The sequence below is a fragment of the Emys orbicularis genome, chromosome 5 (assembly GCF_028017835.1).
Source record: "Emys orbicularis isolate rEmyOrb1 chromosome 5, rEmyOrb1.hap1, whole genome shotgun sequence".
Taxonomy (NCBI): domain Eukaryota; kingdom Metazoa; phylum Chordata; order Testudines; family Emydidae; genus Emys; species Emys orbicularis.
This window is the reverse complement of record NC_088687.1, coordinates 136,674,216-136,686,502: the sequence shown is the minus strand read 5'-3', so window position 1 is coordinate 136,686,502 and position 12,287 is coordinate 136,674,216.

Sequence of the window (12,287 nt, the reverse complement as noted above, 5' to 3'; positions counted from 1 at the left end):
AACTTCTATTGGGGACAGAGACAAGCTTTCGAGCTTACACAGAGCTCTTCTTCAGGTTTCTATGTAAGCTTGAAAGCTTGTCTCTCTCACCAACAGAAGTCGGTCCAATAAAAGATATCACCTCACTCACCCTGTTTCTCTAATTGGTTGTATGCTCATTTACAGACCACCACAGACTAAAGGTTTCATAAAACAGTTCCTTGATATCTTGTTGGCAGTGGTGATGAAATACCCCAGACTTGAAATCTCCCAGAATGACAACATACGTATCGACAAGGCTGCAAAAGCAAATGCCCCCAAACTCATCCCTTCATTTGCCTACCTAAGACTTTCACAGGTCATCCCTGGTCCAATCCACGCAGCCAGTCACACCCTGAATCCAATCTTTGGTCTCAGTATTAAGATTGATGATCCAGTCACTGCCTGGGATGGACCATCACCTCATTAAGGCAGTGGTCCAGCTCCTAGGCAACAAGAAAGACCAATGTTTCTGATTTGACCATGAAGATTCATGGACTCCAACAGACCCAAACGCCTGCTAAAGGACAGCCTCACTCCATCCACAGGATGAGGAATCAAGGACCTGGTGAATCACTATCGTTCTACTCTAGCCTCGACCATTTCCCCAATGGCCCCTCTATCCCCACTGCCCGACATAGATCTCCTTGGTTTTCTGATACCCTGCCCCGGAAGAAGAAAGAGGGGTGGAAACTCAAGTGGTGATAGTGGAAAACAAAGTTTGATACAGACAGGATGAAACATAACACACTTCTCAGAGCCTATGCTAAGGCTGAATTACAGGCCCAGAGAACTTTACGATCAGCCTCTACTGAAGCTGCTCAATCTCTCCCCAAGGAGCTACCCAAGGTGGTAAATTGCTCCATCAATCCCAAATTTCTACAATCTGCATCAGAGCCAATCACCAATCTCTGTGAAGAGCTCTCAGCCTATTTCACTGAAAAGATTGTGCACATTTGGGAAGCCTTCTCAAACAACTTGGATCCTCTTCACCGCCACCCACCAACCAACAGCTCACCTGCCTTCCCAGAGTTCAGTACATTCACTCATCAAGAAGTTCTTGACATCCCCAAAAGAATCTCAACCCAAGACATGAATACCATTTATGTCCTTCCTGGCTTATGAAAGAGGCTCATGAACAACTGGTGCCACTCCTGACCGACATGGCCAACAATTCACTCAGAGAGAGAATCTTCCCTCCCTCATTTGAACACACAAGAGTCCAGTTGATGCTGAAGGAACCTAGCCGGGATACATCAGTCACAGCTAATTACCTCCCACTTCTTAGCAGGCTCACCACTACTACCACGATGGCCTCATACTTGGAGATGATAAGGTCATGGATGAAGACCAGCTGGTTGAAACTGAACCTGAGTGTCACAGGGTGGCACTGGGCCTTTAAGAGAGAGCAGGGTCCTTTGCACCTGGAACTCGTCAGCTACCTCCCAATTAGCCTTATAAGAGGGCACCTGGTCCTGAAAGGAGAGAGACCCAGGGAGTCAGAACTGCCTGGAAGTGAGGAAAGGGGGCAGGAGAGGGCTGCATGAGAGTCAACAGATTGATAGCTGCTAGAGACCAGTGACTGGAGGACATCCCTGGAGGAAGCAGAAGGTGTTTTCAGGGGGAAAAGCAGGAGAGCAGCAGAAGGGTTTGCTGGCTGACCTCCCCGAGGTAGGGCCAAAGGACTGTAGCAGGCTGAAGGCCAGAGAGCAGCAGAGGAAGGAGTCTGATGAATCTAAGCCAGAGAGCTGGAGCTGAGGGCTGGAGAGGGCTGAAGTCAGGGGAGCAGTGGAGGGGGCTTACTCACTGATGTCTCTGTGCTGGAGAGCTAGAGCCAAGGGAAGAATGGAAGGGCCTTTGTTTGTTGGTCTGAGGACCAGGGGAGCACAGTATGCCACCCTGGGAAGAATGAATTCCCAGCAGCGAGGCAGTGGGGGTTTGCGCTGGGAAGAGGTGGATTGCACTTCCACTGGAAGGACTAGGGTGGCTGTCCTGGTAAAAGGACAGGAGAGGAGCGAAGAAGAGCCCCAGTGTGATGGAAGATGCTGGAGCATGGTCTGTGTTATGTCAGTGAACTAGAGGATGTGGTATTTTAAGGAGTATAGGCACAGGGGGTGGTAAAGGGACTAGGTTTGGGGACTTTTGTTATGGACTATTTTGCACTATGATTTCTAGTAAACTGGCCCCCAGGAACGGTATTACTGAAGAAAGGTTACTTGTCTGTGGATATGCAGAATGCAATGGATATAATATACCTGGACTTTAGCAAGGCTTTTGACAGAGTCCCACATGACATTCTCATAAGTAAGCTGGAGAAACGCAGGCTCGGTGGAACTACCATTAAGTAGATACATAATTGGTTACACAACTGAAAACAAAGAGTAACTATTAATGGAATGATGTCAGATTGGAGGAAGGTCTCAAGTGGGGTTCCACTGGGAATCCCTGCTCTGGGTCTGGTGTTATTTAACATCTTTATTAATTACCTGGATGTAGGAATAGAGAGCAGACTGATCAAATCTGCAGATGACTCAAAGCTGAAGGGGGTTACAAAAACTCTGGAGGATAGAGCTAAAATCCAGAGGGATCTTGATAAATTGGCAAACTGGGCTATAGACAACAAAATGATATTCAGCAAAGACAATGTGAGGTGCTACACATAGGGAAGAAAAACCAAATGCACAAATACAGCCTAGGGGATCACCCTTGGCAGCAGCACTGCTGAGAAAGATACAGGAGTTGTGATGGATCACAACCTCAACATGAGTCAGCAATGCGATGCTGTTTCAAAAAAAGCATATGCAATTTTGGGTTGCATTGATAGAGGCATAGCATGCAAGTCTGCAAGTCACAGGAAGTGATAGTACCTCTCTACTTGGTGCTGGTTAGGCTTCAGCTGGAGTACTGTGTCCAGTTTTGGTCACCAGTGTATAGAAAGGATGTAGAGAAACTGGAAAGAATCCAGAGGTGAGTGACAAAGATTATCAAAGGATGGAAAGCAAGCCATACGAGCAAAGGCTGAAGATCTGGGCATGTTTAGTTTGGAAAAGAGGAGATGGAGAGGAGACATGATAACGGTCTTCAAATACTTAAAAGGCTGCCATAAAAAAGATGGAGAAAAGTTGTTCTCTTTTGCCACAGAGGGCAGGACAAGAGACAATGAGTTCAAATTACAGCACAGCAGGAAAACTTCCTAACTGTAAGAACAGCAGGACAATGGAACAGACTGCCTTGGGAAGGGGTGGAATCTCCTTCACGGGAGCTTTTCTAAAAGAGGCTGGACAGCCATCTGTCTTGGATGGTTTAGAACCAGCAAATCCAGTATCCCCGCAGGGGGGGGTAGATCAGGTGACATTGGTGGTTCCTTCTAACCCTATGGTTCTGTGATTCTATAATGTGATATATCTGGGCTTGAAGCCTTTCCAGATTTGGAAACACCAACCAATACAGAATGCTGCAGTGCATCTCCATAAGAACACTGGTTACCACAAGCATATCAAACCTGTCCTCCGCTCTGTGCTGACTTCCCATAGCCTGTTCAATGAAGTTCAAGTTCTCAGTCCTTGTCTTTAAAGTGCCCCATAGCCTGGGCCCAGGATATCTAAAAATCGACTAAAGCTCTGGCACAGACACCATCTGGTCAACAACTCCACTCCTCTGGCACAATGGGACTCTCTACAATATGGTTAAAGTTCATCTGTGCAGTAGAGAACTTTCTTCAGTCTGTGGAATGTACTATCCTAGGAACTAAAGGTATCAAAAGCCTCACTACCTTCCCTCCAAGCACAGGACATATTTTTTTTTAACCTTGCCTTTTCTAACATAAATACACAGTCACGTGTATAGCCAAACTAAAAACACCCTACAAAAACAAAACACTCCACTGGACACATTTCTGCCCCTAGGGAGAGGATGAGAGAACAAATCTCTTGTGACAGAAGTGTAGTCGTGTTGCTTTATGAACGACTGGAAGGTGCTCAGATACTATGGTGATGAGTGCAGTAAAAACCGATATAGTACAGAATAAAATATAACTTCTTCTGGGCAGGTACTGTCGCTTACTCTGTGTCTGTACAGCACCTAACATAATGGGGCCCTGGTCACAGACAGGACCTTTTAAATGCAATTGTAACACAGATAACACTAGATACCTCTCCAAAATATAAGTCTTAGGGAAAATCTACACTTACAACACTGCACCCATGCAGTTGCACTTTAATGAAGATGCTCTGAGCCGACAGGAGAGAGGAGGTAGCTATGTCGATGGGAGAAGCTCTCCCGTGGACATAGCACTGTCTGCATGGTAGATTAGGGAAGTATAACTACATTGCTCATGGGTATGGATTTTGCACACACCTGAGCGATGTCATTATACCGATATAGGTCTGTAGCGTAGCCCAGACCTTAGCTTTAACCACAAGACCACAATCCTTTCTTTGTGATCAGCCTTAAAGAATTACTTCCTCTCTTTCAACTGTTTAACTTTCCCATTCCATTTGAAATAACTAAAGTGATTAGCGTGGTATTTTGTCATCCCAAAGACATGTAATTAAGGATGAAAGAGCTGAGAACAGAGTCGGGCTATTGAATATCTTTCTCACTTAACTGTCTCTCTCTAATGTAATGCTGTCCAAAACTAAATGCACAGTTTGTCATGGCGCATTAACTTCAGAGCATTAAAGCTTACTTTATAGGAGAACAAAATAAATTAGGATTAAACTCAAATGTAATTAAGGCAGTCATTTTTCAAAACTGGCTCACAATGATTTTCCACTTCTACTTTATTTACCTTCAATAGCAAAGACTTTTTTTGTCTCCTGGAAGCTACGACTGCTTTAGGCAGCTAGATTTTCAAACATATTTCTGGGAACCAAGGGCATTAGCTGGCACTGCAAAGCGCTAATATAGGGCCAGATTGTAGTCCCGTGTCCTGTCCCATACTGGCCAGCAGGATTGGCTGTCTAGGAGTGGAGTGAAGTTTGCTGCCTTCTAAGGGATGATGCTCTGGGAATGACTCCCTAGCAGCTTCACTCCAACCTCCAATGAGTGCTGTGCCTGCTGCCCATAATCTAGCCCTTAATTGTAGGTTTAGGATGCTACTGTTTTTGCAGGCCTCTAACCTGGCATTATTTGGGATTGTTTCTCACACAGATAAAAGCTCTTATTCCTTTGCATGGTTACCGTATTGAAATCAAACTGCAACCTGCGTCTATGCATGTGGAATTAAAGCTGGGCAAACTTCTTTTGACCAATAGTTTATTGATGAGAAAATACAGTTTCAGTTGATCCAAAGCTGTTTATGATTTGGGGCAAATAGTTTTGGCCCTTCACAAAACAGGCAGAGGGAGGGGTGTTGCTTCAGTGTGCCCTCCTACTCAGTGTGATCTTTAGCCCAGTGGTTAAAGCACTCACCTTGGAGATAGAAAACACAGGTTCGGATTTCCACTCTAGCAGGGACTTCAAATGAGCTTCTTTGATTCACTGATAAATTCTGAAATTTTAGATTTGGTTTGACCCAAACTGATTTTTTTTTTAATGGACCTGAAAAAAAATAGTTATTCACTGGGCTCTATTTCACATGTATTCCCATGACCTCACATGCTTTGCTGGTTTGGGGCCAGAAGGCTCAGCATATTGCAGGATTGAGCTCAAAATGTGGAGCTTTGGTTCACATAAATACCTGCAAGGCTGGGTATTAACATGAACTATTCTAGTCTCTGGAAACTGCTAGAATACAGAATTCTGATGTGAAGAGATTCTCAAGACTCTCAGCATTTCCTTCTTCCAGTTAGTCCAGTAATACCCTACAACAACGTGCTTTCTACCCAACTTTATTTGGAGGCTGTAAAGCAGTGCATGGGAACAAAGTGTACTACTACTTTAAAGGACAGGATGGAGCCTAGCACCTGGAAATAATCAAGGAGGCCCTGCCCTGGGGCTGAGCCATATAAACAGGAACAGAAAGCAGAGAAAGAGAGGAGTAGAAGAAGCCAGGTAGGCTCTAATGGGTGGCAGCTGCTCTCTCAGGCACCAGGAGACAAGCCTAAACTGATTCAGAGATGTGGGTGTGGACTGTAAGTTTGGGAGCCCTGAACCAGGGTCCTCATGAACTGTTTGTTACAATGATTCCTGTCCTGGAAACCTGATTAAAAGGGACATATTTTGTTTACAAATGTGTTTGGTTCTTCTTGCATTGGGTAGACAAATTAAGTCAACTGCTGTTTTACCAAGGGAAATTAAAGCGGGGCACATCTGCAGTACCCCAGCAGGCCACAAGGGCTGCCCGTATCGTGCCCCACTGTAACCAAAATTACAAGGAAGACCCTAAAAGAGTCTTCTAAACTTGTCATGAAATTCTACCAGTCCAGACACCAAGTGGTCATCCATCCATTGCCATGATGCATGATTAAAAGAGAGAGAGAGAAATTATTTTCATGCATTTAAAAAATATTATTCACTGTGGGCCAATTTGCATCCGAAGAAGTGGGCTGTAGCCCACGAAAGCTTATGCTCCAATAAATGTGTTAGTCTCTAAGGTGCCACAAGTCCTCCTGTTCTTTTAGTGGGCCAACTGAATTTTGCAAGGCTGCCCTCAGTGAAATACAAGCACTGGTAATAGGACAAAGGAAAAAGCATCAGGAATAAAGAGCAGGCTCAAAAAGGGCTGCTTATAAAAGTTGCTTTGGGGGCAGTTTTTAAAATCTGAAGTGGGGTTAATGATACTGATTATAGCTGCAGGAAAATGTTCAGATGAATAGTTTCTTCACTGAAAAATGCACTTTCAGGTAGACCAAAAGTGTTCACAATTTCAGGTCAAATTTGGCAAATAGTTTCAGCTGAAAAAAAGTTTTGTTTTTTGAAAAAGTCAAAATGGTTAATTTCAACACTTTTTTCTAAACAAAAGTCTGGCCTTTTTGTTTCGAAACAATGTTTCATTTTGAACTTTACCTAGATTTTTTTTTTAATTGGGAAAAAAATCATATTGGGTCAAACCAAAATGTTTTGTTCAACTCAGAAATGCGTTTGGATTTTTCAGTTCGGCCTCCAAACAAAAAAGTCAATTTTCCGTTCTACTATAAAACTGTTGTCCTTTGTAAAGCACTTTGAGAGCCATGGATAAAAAGCATTAAATAAGGGTGTCGTTATTATTGTTAGTATTATTAATAATAAAATAAGTCTAACACCATAGCAGGTGAGTGCATGGGGTAGCTTCAGAAATTGGCTTTCTAGCTTGTAAATTTCTGCTTACTATCCCTTCTTTGGGTCCACAGATTAGAAAGCTTTTCCTATGGATTTTTTCTTTTCCATCTTTACCTAATTTGATGAGTGGATATCACTAGTAACAAATAATGAGGGCCATCACTTCTCAAAGTAAGCTAATGGCCTTTGAAAGCAGTAATGTTTTTATTTTGGCTCTGGCTCCTGGATATGTCATTCTAAAAAGCAAATCCTTCTAGCTAGCTCTTAGTGCCTCCTGCAAGCTTTGATTTCTGCAAGCACCAGTTATTTGTTTCACTTTGGTTTCACAGGAATACCAGCTCACAATTTCTCACCTTGGAAACCCTATCCTACTTCTCACACCAGCATTCCATTCTGACACCAACATTGCCTTCTAGCACAGCAGAAATTCCAGGGCTTTGCAGGTTACTTTCCCAGGGGAAATCAGTGAGCCAGTATCTATATACTGAGTATAACTTCAGCAAAGAGTCCTGTGGCACTTTGTAGACTAACAGACATATTGGAGCATGAGCTTTCGTGGGTGAATACCCACTTCGTCGGATGCATGTAGTGGAAATTTCCAGAGGCAGGTATAAATATGCAAGCAAGAGTGAGTCAGGCTAGAGATAACGAGGTTAGTTCAATCAGGGGGGATGAGGCCCTCTTCTAGCAGTTGAAGTGTGAACACCAAGGGAGGAGAAACTGCTTTTGTAGTTGGCTAGCCATTCACAGACTTTGTTTAATCCTGAGCTGATGGTGTCAAATTTGCAGATGAACTAAAGCTCAGCAGTTTCTCTTTGAAGTCTGGTCCTGAAGTGTTTTTGCTGCAGGATGGCTACCTTTAAATCTGCTATTGTGTGTCCAGGGAGATTGAAGTGTTCTCCTACAGGTTTTTGTATATTGCCATTCCTAATATCTGATTTGTGTCCATTTATCCTTTTACGTAGGGACTGTCCAGTTTGGCCAATGTACATAGCAGAGGGCCATTGTTGGCATATGATGGCGTATATTACATTGGTGGACGTGCAGGTGAATGAACCGGTGATGGTGTGACTGATCTGTTTAGGTCCTGTGATGGTGTCGCTGGTGTAGATATGTGGGCAGAGTTGGCATCGAGGTTTGTTGCATGGATTGGTTCCTGAGTTAGAGTTACTATGGTGCGGTGTGTGGTTGGCGGGTTGTCTGTGGGCGAGGACTGGCCTGCCTCCCAAGACCTGTGAAAGTGAGGGATCATTGTCCAGGGTGGGCATATCCCAAATTCACTGTGGGTTTGAGTTCCATCAGTTACACCTGGTTTGGCCGGCCTGTCGAAGCCATTGCCCGGGGTGTGGCCGCTGCACATGCTGCAGCTACTTGGAGCCACAGGTGAGAGCTGAGTGACAGGTGAGGACCAAAGTGGATGGACTACCCCCAAAGGGTACGACAAGTCCCCCCATCAGAGGTACTACCCCTCCCTGGCCACCCCATACACCCCAGTGGGACCAGTTCAAGCAGATAGTGACTGACACAGCAATAACATCTCTTGGACCAAAGAAAAGAACACATCAGGATTGGTTTGATGAGAACCAAGAAGAAATATGCTCAGCATTGGAAGTAAAGAGAAAAGCCTTTATCGAATGTCAGAATGACCCCTCCTCAGTCTCTAAACGGGACTATTTCAAGTACCTTCAGAGCAAAACACAGAAAGACCTCCGTCAGATACAAGACAACTGGTGGGAGAGCAAAGCCAAAGAAATTGAGCACTATGCTGAGACCCACAACTTAAAGATGTTCTTTAGTGCTATTAAGACTGTCTATGGACCCTTTAAACCGAGGACCACCCCATTGCTCTCATTAGACAACACAATGCTTATTAAAGATAAAGAAGGCATCAATGAAAGATGGCGAGAACACTTTAGCAACCTTCTCAATAGACCATCAACCGTGAATAATAATGTCCTTAATGAAATTCCACAACAACCTGCTCTGACAGATCTTGACTTTCCGCCCACTATAGATGAGATTAAGAAAGCTGTTAGCCAGATGAGTTCAGGGAAAGCTCCTGGAAAAGATGGGATACCAGCAGAGAGAGATAAAGCAGCAGGTCCAGCAGCACTAGCAGCGTTCCACAGCGTGATGATCAACATCTGGGAGGATGAAAACATACCACAGGACCTTCGCGATGCTACTATTGTCTCTCTTTTCAAGAACAAAGGCAGCAAAGCATAATGTGGAAACTATAGAGGCATATCCCTCCTCTCTGTTGGAGGGAAGATCATCGCCCGCATCATCTTGAACTGCCTAATAGCCAGTATTTCCGAGGCAAATCTACCTGAAAGTCAATGTGGTTTTTGACCTGGCTGGAGCACAGTCGACATGGTGTTTGCTGTCAGACAAATACAAGAGAAGTGCATTGAACAGAATATGCACCTGTATGCTGTCTTCATAGATCTGACAAAGGCGTTTGATACCGTCAACAGGGAAGCCCTTTGGACCATTCCAACACGACTTGGCTGCCCAAGAAAATTTGTCCAGATTATACGCCTTTTTCATGACAGCATGACAGGTGAAGTATTGTCTGATGGACCCACATCAGCCCCCTTTAACATCACCAACGGCGTGAAACAAGGATGTGTTCTTGCTCCTGTCCTATTTAACCTGTTCTTTGCATGTGTCCTTAACCATGCACTGAAAGATCTGGACCGAGGTATATACTTGAAATACTGGCATGATGGTTCACTTTTTGACCTCCGTCGCCTGAATGCAAAGACTAAGACAGTGCAGGAACTCCTCCTTGAGGCACTCTTTGGTGATGACTGTGCCCTCATGGCTCACACTGAAAATGATCTTCAGCACATTGTCAACAAGTTTGCTGAGGCCTCGCAACTTTTCGGACTATCAGCCTCGGAAAGACAGAAGTTCTCCATCAACCTGCACCCGGATCAAATGCTTCTGTCCCGAGTATCTCCATCGACGGCACTCAGCTGAAAGTAGTGGAGAACTTTAAATATCTGGGTAGTGTCATATCCAGTGATGGATCACTGGATAATGAGATCAATGCACAAATATCCAAAGCAAGCCAGGCACTTGGCTGTCTGCGTGTCAAAGTTTTAAATCACCACAACATCCGGATGTCAACAAAACTGCTTGTGTACAGAGCTGTTGTTCTTTCATCTCTTTTGTACGGGTGCGAAACATGGACACTATATAGGCGTCACATCAAGCAGCTCGAAGCATTTCACATGCGCTGCCTCCGCAACATCATGAAGTTCCTCTGGCAAGACAAAGTGCCCAATCTCAAGGTCCTCGAGACAGCCCAGATGACAAGCATCAAAATGATGATCATGAGGTCACAGCTACGTTGGACCGGTCATGTCAGCCACATGGATGCCAACAGAATCCCCCGCCAGCTTCTGTATGGTGAGCTCTCCCAGGGCATCCGGCATATAGGTCGTCCATGGAAACATTACAAGGACACCATCAAAGCCAATCTGCAGTACAGCAGTATCAAACCTAGGGACCTTGAGGACGCCGCCAGTGACAGAACACAGTCGCGTGCAACAGTCAGAAATACCTGCATCGCCTTTGAGGAAGACTGCTGCCGGCGTCTACAAGAGGCAAGCGAACGACGTCATAGAGCATCAGCAGCGCACAATCCATTGGCCGCGAACTTCCCATGCACCATCTGCAGCAAAATGTGCACCTCTAGAATTGGCTTGTACAGTCACCAGAGGGCACACCATAAGACCAACAACTGATGATCTGCACAGATTTGTCATCATCAGATTCGATGGACTACCAAGAGACACTAAAAATTGTGAGATGCTCACTTACCAGAGCACAAAGGACCATATAAGTACCTTAGATAGATAAATCTCACTCCTCCTGAAACCATTCCCTGTTCTTTTAACCTCTCTCCCAGTCTTTTCTATTCCAAGGCTATCAAATTCAGACTATTTGGGGGAACAAATTCCAAAGCTGTGGGTTGCTAGCAGCTCCATCCTTCCTTTTATGCAAAAATCTTATAGAAGTGAACAGACAATGAACACCTGTGTATATTTTTTTAATCATACTCTAAAACTCTACAGCAGGATATATTTCTTGTTAGAGGGAGGTCTGGTAGCACCCCCCCCCCCTTGTATTAGGTAGGTCATTTTCCATTATAAGATGCCTGTTTTCAGTTGTTTATAAATTTGCCAAACTTTAACTATTTGGGATGACATTTTCTATGTGGGGTGTCATTCTCATTTTTTGGGGGAAATTTTAGCCAAAATGGTTCAACCGTTTCCAAGAATGAGGCTAGGGAAAACCAGTTGTTTTGCCAATGTTAAAACATTTGTTGGATGCCTTTATTTGAACAGCTCTAGGACCCCCAGGCTTTGGAGCAGAGACTTGAAATTTAGCAATGAGGTGGCCAAGTTATAAGCCTTGCACAGGTTCAGTAGAGACTTCAATTTTAAATCTTTGAAGATTCTATCCTCACTGAGCATGTTCCATCCTCTCACAGCGCCTAGTGCTGACCAGACTGCGCATGCACCATTGCCACAGAGCAACTGAGTATGCTCCAGCCTAGGGCTCCAGGGGCTCCAGCGGACTTTCACTGTAATTTCTGCTCCCAGCTGATCCAGGCCCGGGTGGTAGCAGGCAGTGAAACTGAGAGCAAGGAGCCTGTCCCTCCTGTGCTCTGAATGATACCTTCCCCTGGCTGGCACCCAGGCAACGTATGCATCTTTAATAATATTAACATTCCACAGGGATCCTGCGGGGGTGGGGGGAAATGTGATCATGTCATCAAAGACTGTATCATGATGCATATGCACAAGGGGACTGAATTAAAGTTAAACAGGCCACCTTAATTCTGACATTTCTCAACTTTTAAGCACCTGACTTTGCAACCTTAAATGTTCTTTTAACATCCTTTTTTTGGTGTGTGTAATACATTCTATAAGGCAATTTAAGAGTTTTATAGACGGGATCCTATTCTCTGTATCACTCTGCAGGTGTTCATAGTGATTGCTACAGAATTCTGTTGAACTCAGGTAGAACCCGATTGGTTGGATCCCTGTTGAATT